General features: G+C 37.4%; 1 protein-coding gene across 1 annotated transcript in view; it reads right to left on the reverse strand.

The window, feature by feature from the left end:
• The window catches only part of ADGRL2 (adhesion G protein-coupled receptor L2), a 693508-nt gene that overhangs the window by 664275 nt on the left and 14539 nt on the right, over positions 1-14694 (reverse strand). The window contains exon 2 of the mRNA XM_030825138.1: positions 7716-7774. The gene's annotated coding sequence lies outside the window, so the exon portion shown is untranslated. The remainder of the gene's footprint in view (positions 1-7715; positions 7775-14694) is intronic.

A 14694-nucleotide genomic window follows, 5' to 3' on the forward strand; every position in this document is an offset into this window, starting at 1 on the left:
TTAAAGCCACTAAAATGGTAATATCCTGATATATTTGGGAAAGTCGCAACACAGAAATCATTTTCTAACCTTTCATCCTAAAATTGGAAAAATGTTTAAAAGAAATGAAACTAATATGACAGAAAGACTGGATCATAGGTTATAATGGTAGTTAATAATATCTAACCCTTTTGAGAGTTTATCTGAAAAAATGTAATATACACATTATTGATTTGATGTCCATATGATGGCCAAGATGTAAGTATCATCTTTATAGAAGAGGAAACCAAGATATGGGGAAGACGAGCAACCTATGTAGGCTCACAGCTGGCAAGTGGTAGAACCAGATGAAACACAGGCTAGCTGGTTTCTGAACATGTGCTATTAACCATTATGCTATTCTGAAACTATCAGGAAAAGTCCTGTGTTGGTCTATTTGAACTGCTGTAACAAAATGCCATAAACTGGATTATTTGTTTTATTTCTTAAAGTTATGGAGGTTAGGAAGTCTAAGATCAAGGTTCCAGCAGATTTGAAAGGTACCAGGCTGAGATTGAAAGCAAACTCTTATCAAAGTAAATTGAATGAAGTTACCAATAATGTGTTTTGTATTCTTCTAGTGACCATACTCTTGTCAATATCATCACCACTACAACCATGCCACCACCACTGCATCATAGCAATCTCATCACAGTAATAATTGTGGACTCCCACAGAACACTGTAACTTTCCATTACATTTGGGAGTAAGTAGTTTTTTTTTTTTTTTTTTTGCTTAGGGAACCCCCCAGCTCTGGAAGGCTAAAAAGAAAGTCAAGGAGGCCAGGTGCTGTGGCTTATGCCTGTAATCCCAGCACTTTGGGAGGCCAAGGTGGGTGGATCACGAGGTCAGGAGTTCAAGACCAGCCTGGCCAAGATGGTGAAACACCCGTCTCTACTAAAAATGCAAAAAATTATCCGGGCGCAGTGGCAGGTGCCTGTAATCCCAGCTATTTGGGAGGCTGAGGCAGGAGAATCACTTGAACTTGGAGGGCAGAGGTTGCAGTGAGCCAAGATGGTGCCACTGCGCTCCAGCCTGGGCAATAGAGTGAGACTCCATCTCAAAAAATAAATAAATAAATAAATAAAAAAGTCAAGGACGTGCCCAGGATAAATGCAGCTAAACGGCTATGTCCTCTGGTTGGATGCTTAGGCTCTAATAAGGCACCATAAAAGGTGTCTCTGGTAATTCTACATTTTTTTCAGTCCACTTTCTCTAAGTAGGAGAGCAGATTTAGGATAGAAGCCCAGGTCGGCAATAAAAAGTCCAGGTCCGGGTATTTCTCTTTGGGTCCCTCTGTGTAGTGGTTACACTCTGGTAGATGCTAAGGAAAGCCTTAACATAAACACCTTTTAAATGATTTATTCCAATAGCCTCACTTTGCAACATTGTGAACAACATCTACAAGGTCTAGAGAGGTTTCAAGATTTGCCCAAAGTTATACGACCAGATGGTGGTACAGCTTATTTCAGAAACGAGTTTCCTAATTCCCAGGTCGCTGAACTTCCTAGTGCATAAACTTGAAACTCATTTCAGTGTAAAATATCACAGTCTTATTCTGATACATTTTTGTCCAAGGGGAAAAAATAAAACAAAGGTAGAGAAAAACATATACTTTTAAAACACAAAACAATAACACAAAAACTGAACTCATGCTTTCAAATTTCATATGAAATTCTACATCCCTCTCTCTTTTTAAAACTTTCTTGCTTTGATGTATTACTAGAGAAAATAAGGTGAAAGGCACATATGTTATGGGTATTTGGTTCAATTTTGAAGAAAAGTATTATCGTTGTACATTTCTATACATGTTTCCTCAGAGGAGTCCAATATTTTGGGTACATTTCAAGCTTGTGTAACTTTCAAAGGCCAGGTAATCATTCAGGTAATGGCAAACAAGAGCATCTACCTGGGATTAAATTGTATTTCCATGAGAAGGTTTGAATTTAATGTTTCCAAAGCTCTTGGAACATAGATACTGCTAAATTTGATTAATATAAATCAATTGCCCCCATGAGGTACTTATACAACTTGACTGGCATATAAAATATTTTATGAAAATTCTATAAAAGTTCTTATGTTTTTCTGATTTCCAAGATCTGCTAAAATATTTCTTTTACTGATCAAATATACTAATAATAAAATAGGAGACTCCAGAATTAAGGGCAGAAATTGTGTTGCCTATCAGAAAAAAAAAGAAGTTATGAGTATATATTCTAGAACCTTGAGTACATATATTTATTTTGATTACTCCTGTGATATTTCTGAATATAAAACTTAGGCTGTGATTTTTCGCTTCAATGAAAGGCATGGAGTTGGACAAAAAATGTTTTTTTTCTCTCATTTCATCTGTAAACCTTCTACCATGACATCTATAGCATAAGCATCCTTGTGAGTTGCAGAATCCATTTGTCACGTACAAACATCAAAATACAACTTGGGCCCATGGAAAGAGTTTGTGTTGTGTGTAAGTAGGTGTAATATTGATTTAACTTGTTCCCTAGGTCAACAGATACAACTTAACTGACATAAGTGACTTAATTTTTTTGTGCTTTCTAAAATTAAACACCTTTGTTTAAGTTATATTCCAATCTGATGTCCAAATAATTGGTTAATTTACCCTAGTTAAAATGCTCTCATATAATCTTCAAGGGTGTGATATTACATTTTACATCATAATGCGTACTAAGTTCTCACAGTTTTAACTTTGAAAAATATTATTAAATTATCAATAAATCTATGGCATGTAAAATGGCACTGCCAACATGGTAGCTATTTGATTTCCATACTTTGTCAAATATATGTACCTCTTAATTCAATAATCCTTAAAGGCAATGCACATTGTGGTTTCCCACCCACAATACCTGACCTTTCCTTAATGTCAAACATCATTTTCCAGTAGCGAGGGAATAAAGTTTATTATTTATATATAGCTAATAATTATTTGAGGAAAACAAATATAATACCAAAGCAGTACAGCAGTAATCATGCAAAAGATGAGCACTTATTTATTGCTGTATCATGCCTGTGACTTGATATATCACTGTCTATATTTCTACTGCCTGGATACCATGGTCCCAAAATACAAAGAAAACGTAACATACCCCCAAAGGGTCAAAACTTACCTAATCATTATTTCAGATCCTAAGTAATAACATAAAGTATTTCCAAAACGATCCTTTTTACTTGCAAATGTGAAACCTCTCTCTCTATCATCTTTTGCATTCTTGCATATTTCTTTTTAGTTAGAAAGTTTTACACTGTCTGATTTTTAAAAAGCAATTACATAGGATATGAGTATAAGGGAGTAAAGGAATCTAGAAGTGAAAAATTCCCTTTCCATCAGCTTGATGTTTTGGTTTGATGACGATGTAAAATAAAATACTCATTATCATCAAATATTTATTGAGAGCATTCAATTTACCAGGCACTGTGCCAGGCACTATGGGGCATGCAAATATGTTTAAGACATGGTTCCAGCACTTGTGAAATTTATGATTCAGTCACATATGTACTTATCAGCCAAATTAATCTGTTAAACTTTAAAATGTTAACAGTGATAGTTATTAAGATGTGTTCTGTGTTCTTCAAAACATCCATTGAGCAACGTTCATATTTTCTCAAATGCACCTGTCAGGTATCCATAAATGTGGACCTTAAACACTTTTTTGCACTTCTGCCTGGTGCAGATGTCAACCTCCAAAGGTGTCAAACATGTCTTTCCAGGACACAATTAGAATAGATTTGTTAACTGATGCATCTGTTGGCAGCTTGTAGTAATGGTGATTAAGTATGCCATGTGTTAACAGCTTTTGTGTACTTAGATGATAATGCCATGGTATAATAGGAAAGATCCATTAGTTTGGCTGAATTATAAAGATATTCCAGTTTAAAAGAATAATTCCTGACCCAAGGAAGTAAAAATTCTCCAGATAAGTAACTCCTGTAGCACACTTTGACTCTGATCAAGTAAGATACATTACATATTTTTGGATTGTAGTTAGAGAAATTGAAGTTTTGTTTTCTGTATGTTCCCCAGCAGTAGAACATTCCCCAAGGAAGTGTGCATACGTGTTGATATAGAAATGTGTGACCTTCCTTTTCTTTAATCAGATATGACCTGCAGATGTCATGGGCCAGGCAGTGTATCACATGTGTTTCATTCAGTGACATGTGACAGTTTTAGAAATCTGTTTGAATTAATCCTCATTGGGTCAGTATTTGAGATTATCTTCTGACCCCATTTTTCTGTAAAACATCAACATATTTCAGGTATTTTTGGTCATCCTCATCACGATGATGAGATGCTAACCATGGTGAGGAAAACTCATATTTTAATAGACGTTAATCTTGTGGTGTTCTAGTTTATTAGCATAAGGCAAATACCAGCTAGAAATGAAAAAGCCTCTTGGATGACCAAAAATATTGCCATTTACTTAAGAGCAATTTAATCAAAATAACAGTTTTCTTTCTATTTCACCTTTACTCAAATTAAAATCTGATCATCAGAAATGTGCAAAGCAAAAGAATTAAATCTATACCAGCAGAGCTGTCAGAAAATTAATCTATAAAGATTGTAATTTCTAGAGCAATATATTAATGTACTGGTAACTATAATGTTTCAGTTGAGGCAGAATAGGGACATTTTACAGCATGAAACTAGCAATTTTCCTCTCTGATTCTTTTAAGCTTTGGAAATAACAGTTGCTGAAACCTTAGACGCCTATCATCTCAAAGTTTCACAAGTGAAAAATAAATTGGCATCTAAAAAACAGTTGGTAGTTTGGGCAGTTTTGATGTAATCAAATTATTTTAAAATTGTACTTTATATTTAGAGCTTTCTCTTCTAAAGTATGATGCTACTCAGGCAGACATATGAAGCTAAAAGATCTTAGCTAACAGAATCCCCGTTTAGCTTTTGGAGAAATATTTTCATTAGATTTTAGGTCACAGGTCTGCAAAATGAGACACCTCAGAAGCATATTAAGGAGTAAATTTAGATTGTGGGGCAGAGACTATTAATTGTTCACCTAATATTTATTCTTCTCCTCTTCCTATGTAGCAGCCTTCCTATATTGTCAGAAACAGCAATATGTCTGTCTACAAAACTGTCTCTCAGCCTCCTTTCAAAATAGGGGTGGATAATGAGACATAAAGATGAGTCTTTGGATTGGTTGGTGGGATTGGGGGTGGGGTGTTCTGAGAAAAATGCAGTATGATGACTCCACAGGCCCTTACTCCCTTGCCCTTCCTATTGTTTGGAAAAGTGAACATAATGACCAGAGCTTTAGTGCTATCTTGCAAGCACTCACAAAAAATAGAGGCTATGCATGCTGAGTGGCAGAGCAGACAGACAATGGGAACGTGGATGGCTCATAATCGTGAAAACTCTGGACTTCTTTTGCATCAGGGAAGAATCCACTAATTGAATTAAGTTACTACTGTTAATTGGGTTTTGCACTAAAAGCAGCTAAACTCCATCCTAAAAAAGTTGATAGATTTTTTTTTTTGTAGATCATGTAAAACGTCCTTTACTGGCTAATAACAAAGGAAATGAAAATCTCTCTTAAACAGTCCAGTTAAAGGGCAGACTATAAAATGATAATTAAGCGCTTCTGTGCCCTTTGACGTTTTGATTCAATTGTGTGTCAAATAGCATTTTTCTGTGTGTAGGAGGAAGAGTGGGGTGGCTAGAGCTAGCTTATTTGTTGCATTAGGTGGATAAAGTTACTGGAATTGAGGTGATCCTTAGCACAGAGTACTTTAACATAGCTAACTATGTGAAAGTATCTGAACGTTCTCTGCAGTCTTCTTTATCTGAGTGGAAAGAAGCACTGTTTATCTCAGCTAATTAAATTATCTTTTTAAGGTATGACTCCCAGTAAAGTTCTGTTTCAATATTATGAATTCACTTTATAATAAATTTTCCAAGATACTATCACTGGGGTAGGGGTAGAGACAGAAAAAAAGAGACCTAATCAATAAGCTTCTAACCTAGTACTGAGGCTTATATTTTAGGGATGGGGGTTGTCTTGACCTTTACTTTTACAAATGTCTGACATTAAAACAGGTTTTATTTTTAGTGGGTAGCACAATTCGATGTTTCCTCTATGCTTTACTGATGGAACTCTTCTGGTGTCAAGGAAGATCTTAAACTATGGTTTCCTCAAAATTCTTCCCTCCAATGAAAATTATAAATTTACTGCTCTCTGGATTAACATTATAGCCACATACCAACAAACCAGTGAGTATGTAGTTGGTAGGAATTCTTCCCTTTTGAAGCTTACTGTAAAGAAATGTTAGCACTCAGTATCTTCTGAAAGGAAAAAGGTTTGAAATTTGTGGTACCCTATCAATCCTCCTTATGGCACTTTGAATGAAAGGCAACGTAGTCGTGATCTCTGGGACACTACTTTCTAAAAGCCTTTTTGTTTTTTGTTCCCTGAGGTTGTTTCAAAGGCCTGTAGGTTGTTTCAAAGAAGTGATTTTAGCCACCGTGGTGCAGGGTCGCCTGGGGGCTGTCAAATGACTTCTGTGGGTTATTCAAATCTAACGCTGAGCAAGATAATAGCTCAAGAAGCAACTAATGGGCCTTGTCCACGGTACTGAGATCATGTATCAGGATGACCTATACATTTTAAACGGTATTTAGTATTGATTCACAACTCTTTCAAAGTTTAAAAGAGGGCTAAGTTGTATACAAGAGCAAAGTCATAGAACAATGATCATTTAACATACAGAGGGCATGACATTTGATTATATCTAAGCTTCTTCAAATGCCAAGAAGAATCTGAAGAAAGATATTTGATGTTGACTTTTTAAAGGTCCACATAGATAAAATTAATAAATCTTATTAAAGTTTATTTTAGGGATATTGATTTTAAAGTAGAAATGCACCCACAAAGAAAGTCCCATGATAAAGGCTAATGTGTAAATTCCTTTAAAACCCGTAGTTACTGTAATTATATGGAGCATTTTACAAGCAACCAGGGACTGCTTTGGATAGATGACTGAAATTTAATCAGTTTCTGGCACAGACTGCCTTTCTTTCCACCTCAAATTTCCAAAGCACTATTTCTAGGGCAGACCTGTTCAGATAGTGAACCTTTATTATCACATTTGATCTGTCTTTGAGCTCTTTCCAAAGGAAAGGCTTCTGCAGATCTCCTAGAAGATAAAGGAATGGGATGATTTCTCTCAATAGCACATGTCCTTCCTCCCGTCCCATTCCATTCTCAGCAAACTTAATTCCGCTCTGCAGTCTGGATTTTATAATTACATGGAGCATTATGTATGAAATGCATAAAACATCGATGTGCTGATGTTGCCACCAGAGACTATCAGATAAAGAAGTAGGCATATGCTTTTGTACTCTTAGGACATAAGTGTATGTCCTGAACCTCTTTAAAAAACAACTCATTTCATTTCTAAGCATTTTGGGCTTTATTTGTATTAAGTGGCTTAGGCCTGCCGGTCCGCTGCAGGGAAATCTGAGTTTGATGTAGTTTTTGAAGCAAAGAGGAACTGGAAAAATAATCACAAATGATGAATGTGAAAATTAAGCTACCTCTAGAGTTTATGTTTTACAAGGATGAAATCGATCAGTTTATCTCCTAGCTGATTTAAAACATATCTGATTATTTCTGATGGTTCAAGATGTAATGGTCTGAAAGTCTAAATAGAATTCTTAGACTTACCTTTATTAAAACCTGAGGAACTGAAGATATAACTGTCTGGATTGATTACAGTATTTCTGCTGTGGAGAAAAATAACAGCCCTGAGTCACTTCTTGTTGTTCACATCTTCATTAATGTGCTTTATATATTTCTGTCCCTAGAGCAAATTAATGTGTTTTTTTCTTCTTTTGTATTGTAGTTCACTTAAACTTAGATTCTTTGAACATAGCTGGATTGCAGTGTGACATTTGAGTCCTAGAGATCAATTGATGGTTGTTAAAGATCATGAAGAATGGTCCATTAAAACAGTTAGTATATGACAAATAACAACGTTTGTGTTTAGTGTGGAAATTTATCAACTAGACAGAGCACTTATTACTGAGACCTGAATGAAAGTCTACTTGAACCAACTTATTAATCAGTCACTGCCCTAGTCTTACAGACGGTCTTATTAAAGAGCTCTAGATATATTAAAATTGAACTCTAATGCGATAGGTACTATTCCTGAGCTACAATCACAAAGCACACAATTATTACTGAAGACTAAAGTCTATGGAAAAGAAAGTAAAAGCTTTTTTTATTTCCGGAGGACTGGGATGCTTTGCCTCAAATCTCTGGCTCAGATTAAGCACAGTATCTATCATGGGATGCTTAGTTGTGTGGCTGATTCTTTCTCCCACTCTCCATATGTAATCACACATCAAGATATGACGAACTTAAACTTTCCACCTGTATATAGTTATATAGTCCACACTAAAGAATCTTCTTAAATTTCTAAAGAATTTTTTTTTTTGAAAAATTGAAGCACTACCAATGGGAAAAAAATAATCATTGCTTTGGCTGGCAAGTGGTATGAATGCTTAGTGAGCTCCTCTGGGCCTCTGGGCCTAGAAGAAATCATCATCATTTCTCATCCTCCACGGAGTTATTGGGGGTAGAGCCCTTCAGTACTGTGAGCCTTGGGGTTAAGCAGAAATGACAACTGAGTTGAATATCATCTCAAATGACTATACGTCTGTGGGTATTGATTGTCTGGGAGTGCTGGGTTGAGAGGGATGCTTGAAGCTAAGTTTAAGCACAACATGAAAGCAAACCATTATAAATTAAAGACTTTTGCATGAGGCAAGTTTAGAGTTATATTGCAAGAGAATTCTTGGCTGCTAACCTCTGTGACTCATTTGGGTGTGGGGCTGGCTGACCTTCATTTACCTGGGAGAGAAAGCGTGCATGGTTTTGTAAATAGCCAATAGCTGCTTGATGCAATCAATCGCCCTTCTGGTAGAAAGGTGTGAGGGACTTGCCCAATAGCAATCAACAGTTAAATGACTTACCAAACACCTGCAGTGACCTATGAGAGAATCTTCTGTTTTCTCAATGTCTTAAAACTTGATAGCTGAAATTCAACACAATAGTGTTGAAAAAGACTCCAGTTCAGTGTTACACACAGTGCAGACATCTTTTAAATACAGGTCGGGTAGACTTCTGACTCTGCCAGAAGAGGTACTGTGAGGGGAAACTTACCCTCTTCTAAGGCAGGTTTCTGGACAGTCTAGTTTTTTAAAAACAGTTTTTTCGTGGACTGGGTTGAAGTGCACCTCTGTGTAAACTTGACATTTGTGGCTGTGGATCTGCTCTTCTACAGAACACAAAGCAATTCTGGTCTCTTCTACTGGACAGTTTACTAAATATTCACTCAAATAATATAAAAATAGTCTATCCAGTTTCTCAAATATACTATGGCCAAAACAAGGCTTTTAAACTTCTGGTTTAAAGTTTCGGGCTGGGCATGGTGGCTCACGCCTGTAATCCCAGCACTTTGGGAGGTCGGGGTGGGTGGATCACCTGAGGCCAGGAGTTTGAGACCAACCTAGCCAACACTGTGAAACCTCGTCTCTGCTAAAAGTACAAAAATTAGCTGGGTGTGGTGGTGGGTGCCTATAATCCCAGCTACCTGGGAGACTGAGGCAGGGGAATTGCTTGAACCCAGGAGGCAGAGATTGAGACAATGCATTCTAACTTGAGTGACAGAGCAAGACTCTGCCTCAAAAAAAAAAAGTTTCCTCACTGCCCTCTTAGCTCAGGGAGGTTACTCAGACCAGAAAAATTGGGTCTTGCTTGGCGTCTTACTTTCTTTTCCCAGTCCATCATCAAATTCTCTTGATACTACTTCCAAAGTGTGTGTGTATATATAATTTTTAACATATATAATTTATATATAACATTTTAATATATAATTTTAAAAATATTATACATATATAGATAGATAGATTTTTTTTTTGAGACAGGGTCTCATTCTGTCACCCAGGCTGGAGTTCAGTAGCGCAATCATGGCTCACTTCAGCCTCGACTTCCCGGGCTCAAGCCATCCTTCTGCCTCAGCTTTCCAAATAGCTGGGACTACAGGCACATGCCACCATGCCCAGCTGATTTTTGTATTTGTTTTGTAGAGACAGGGTTTTGCCATATTGCCTGGGCTGCTCTTGAACTCCTGGGCTCAAGTGATTTCCCTGCCTTGGCCTCCCAAAATGCTGGGATTACAGGTGTGAGCTACTGTGTCCAGCCCTAAAAAATATTTTTAATCTCTCTTTCTCATTCAATCTCCATCTCCTCCGCTTGAAGCCTAATGACCTTCATCTCTGTCTTTCCCACTACAGTAGCCTCTTAAAGGGCTCTCTCACTACCTCTTGCCTCCTTCCAATACATTAGACAGACAAAACCAGAGGTATCTTTGCAAAAGGGAATCTCCCTGCCTCACTCTGCTTAAATTCTTCTGTAGCTTCCCCTGGCACTTTCAATAGTAGCCTGAACATAGCTTCAAAGAGCTACAACAATCTGGCCTCATTTTCTTCTCACAACATTCTCTCTTGATTCTTTGTGATGCTCCTCTTTTCTGTCCTCTTCTTTGTCCTCAATTTTACCAAGCTCTTTTCTACTTTAAGGGCCTCTTAATTATGAGGTTTGCATATGCTATTGTCATTGCTTGGAATAACCACTCTCCCCATATCCATCTTTATTAATTTGATTTAAATGTCACTTCTTCAGAGAAGCGTTCCTTGACTATATGCTCTATTCCAATTAAATCTGACCAGCTTATTTATTTTTTAGTTGTAGCTTTTCCTCTTTATCACTATTTGTTATCAAAGGTTTATTTGTGTGATTATTTAAAGTCTATCTTCTCCTCGAATATAAAGTCCATTTACAAAACAATAAAACACCAATTTCTTGGCTGGGTGTGGTGGGTCATGCCTATAATCCCAGCATTTTGGGAGTGTGAGGTAGGAGGATTGTTTGAGTCCAGGAGTTCCAGACCAGCCTGGGCAACATAGTGAGACCCTATTCTCTACAAAAAAAAAAAATTAAATTAGTCTAGTACAGTGGCTCCCACATGTGGTCTCCATTACTCTGGGGTCTAAGGCGGGAGGGTTGCATGAGCCCAGGAGATTTAGGCTGATGAACCTTGATTACACCACCACACTCCAGCCTGGGTGACAGAGCAAGACTTTGCCTCAAAACAAAAACAAACAAACAAACAAAAAAAACAGAAAAATTTTCTTTTCTATTTTCTGTGTTTATATCATACATAAGCACAGTGCTTGCCAAAATGGCAATTAATATTTGTTTATAGGCTGGGCACAGTGGCTCACACCTGTAATCCCAGCACTTTGGAAGGCCAAGTCAGATAGATCACTTGAGATCAGGAGTTTCAGACCAGCCTGGTCAACATAGCGAAACCCCATCTCTACTAAAAATACAAAAATTAGCTGGGCCCGTGGTGGCACAAGACTGTAGTCCCAACTATTCAGGGGGCTGAGTCAGGAGAATTGCTTGAACCCAAGATTGGGAGGTTGCAGGGAGCTGAGATCACCCCACTGCCCTCCAGCCTGGGCAACAGAGAGAAACCCTGTCTCAACAAACAAACAAACAAAAAACATCAAAAGAAAGATATCCATAGTGATCCATATCCATTGTTTATGATATCTCCCTTTAGTCTTCTTTTTTCTAGCTCAACCACTTGGTTATTTTACTATTCCCCATATGACATGGTTTTTAAAACTTTCTTCAACTTGGCCCCATATTTTTGATATACCATGTTTTTCAACGTTCTCCCTTAAATGTATAGAACTAATTATAATATGCCAGATGTGATCTAATAATTGGAGAATGTAATGAGATCGTTCTTTCCACTGTCCTTTTTACAATGTCTATTAATCTCGCTTAAGGTGGTGGTATTCTTTTTTAGCCGTCCTATCACCACTGGCGCATATTAAACTTATGATTAATTGAAGACCGTAAATCTTTTTTCTCCCTAACTAAAGTTCCTTGCTAGAAAACCTCATTTAAAATTGTATATTTCACGTTTTTAACTGATGTACATCATTACGCACTTACCACGTCCTGTTACCTTTATTCCTAAATATCATATATGGTATCTTTTTGAGGTTTGTTTCATGTGCAATTTGGCTAAGCATATTTACTTTGTTCACATTCAATGTATAAAAAGCAAGGTGTTGCGGGAAGTCAGGGACCCCAAACAGAGGGATCGGCTGAAGCCATGGCAGAAGAACGTGTATTGTGAAGATTTCATGGACATTTATTAGTTCCCCAAATTAATACTTTTATAATTTCTTATGCCTGTCTTTACTGCAATCTCTAAACACAAATTGTGAAGATTTCATGGACACTTACCACTTCCCCAATCAATACCCTTGTGATTTCCTATGCCTGCCTTTACTTTAATTCTCTTAATCCTGTCATCTCATAAGCCGAGGAGGATGTATGTCACCTCAGGACCATGTGATGATTGCGTTAACTGCACAAATTGTAGAGCATATGTGTTTAAATAATATGAAATCTGGGCACCTTGGAAAAAGAATAGGATAACAGCAATGTTTAGGAAACAAGAGAGATAACCTTAAACTCTGACTGCCAGTGAGCCGGGCAGAACAGAGCCATATTTCTCTTCTTTCAAAAGCAAATGGGAGAAATATCGCTGAATTCTTTTTCTCAGCAAGGAACATCCCTGGGAAAGAGAATATGTGCCTGGGGGTGGCCCCCTTCGGTGTGGCCGTCTTCTATGGTCAAGACTGTAGGGGTGAAATAAACTCCAGTCTCCCATAGCGCTCCTAGGCTTGTTAGGAAGAGGAAATTCCTGCCTAATAAATTTTGGTTAGACAGGTTGCTCTCAAAACCTGCCTCCTGATAAGGTGTTATCAATGACAATGGTGCCCAAAACTTCATTAGCAATTTTGATTTTACCCCAGTCCTGTGGTCCTGTGATCTCGCCCTGCCTCCATTTGCCTTGTGATATTCTATTACCTTGTGAAGTACGTGATCTCTGTGACCCACACCTATTTGCACACTCCCTCCCGTTTTGAAAGTCCCTAATAAAAACTTGCTGGTTTTGTGGCTTGTGGGGCATCACGGAACCTACCGACATGTGATGTCTCCTCTGGATGCCCAGCTTTAAAATTTCTCTCTTTTGTGCTCTGTCCTTTTATTTCTCAAACTGGCCAATGTTTAGGGAAAATAGAAAAGAACCTATGTGACTATCGGGGCAGGTTCCCCAATAGCAAAGGCCAAAGATAGAAATTTGCATTTCACCACCACGTAGGGTCAAAGATTCACATTTTTTTTGTTTATACCGTGTGTGTGTGTGTGTGTGTGTGTATGAATTAGTCCTGTACCTTTAAGGACGAACATTGAAAAAAATGGTATGGCAAAAATATATGAAGAATACGTATTTAAATAAACTTGTTTTTTAAATTTCAGCATTTGCTTTTAAAAATGTTAGTAAGAGTTGTGGTCTAAATAATGTACACGTGCCTCATTTTATTGTGCGTTGCAGCTACTGTGTTTTTTTTTACAAACTGAAGATTTGTGGCACACTTTGGTCCAGCAAGTCTATTGGCATCATTTTTTTTTTCAACAGCATGTAACCACTTCATGTCTTTGTGTCACATTTTGGTAATTCTCACAATATTTCACACCTTTTCGTGTTTATTATATCTGTGACAGTGATGTGTGATCAGTGATCTTTGATGTAACTATTATAATTGTTTAGGAACACCATGAACCACACCCATGTAAGACCATGAATTTAATCGATAAATGTGTGTTCCGACTGCTCTGTTCACAGGGTATTCTCTGGCTGCTCATCCACTGGTCTCTCTCCCTCTCCCCTCAACCAGGCCTCCTTATTTTCTGAGTCACAACAATATTGAAATTAAGCCAATTAATAACCACACAATGGCCTCTAAGTGAAAGGAAGGGTTGCCTCTCTCTAACTTTAAATCAAAAGCTAGAAATGATGAAGCTTAGTGAGAAAGCCATGTTAAAAGCTCAGACATGTTGAAAGATAGGCCTCTTGCACCACTTAGCCAACTTGGGAATGCAAAGGAAAAGTTTCTGAAGGAAATTAAAACTGCTACTCTTGTGAGCACATGAATGGTAAGAAAGCAAAATAGCTTTATTGCTGATATACTTTTAGTCGTCAGGATAGAAGACCAAAATAGCCCCCAAATTGCCCTAAGTAAGCTAAAACCTAATCTAGAGCAAGGCCTTAACTCTCTTCAATTTTATAAAGCTTCAGAAGAAAAGTTTGAAACTACCAGAGGTTGGCTTATGAGGTTTATAGAAAGAAGCCATCTCTATAACACAAAACTGCAAGGTGAAGCAAATGCTGATATAGAAGCTACAGCAAGTTATCCAGAAGATCTGGCTAAGATAGTTGATAAAGGTGGCTATGCTAAAAAGATATTCAATGTATTCAAAACAGCCTTATATTGGAAAAAGATGCCATCTAGGACTTAACTAGCTAGAGAGGAGAAGTCTATGCCTGGCTTCAAAGCTTCAGAGGACAGGATGACATTGTTAGAGGCTAAATCAACTGATGACTTTGAGTTGAAGCCAATGCTCATTTCCCACTCTGAAAACATTAGGGCCCTTAAGAATTATGCTAAATCTACTCTAGAATTATGCTAAATCTACTCTGTCTGTGCCC

Source organism: Nomascus leucogenys, chromosome 12, assembly GCF_006542625.1.
Source record: "Nomascus leucogenys isolate Asia chromosome 12, Asia_NLE_v1, whole genome shotgun sequence".
Classification (NCBI taxonomy): Eukaryota; Metazoa; Chordata; class Mammalia; order Primates; family Hylobatidae; genus Nomascus; species Nomascus leucogenys.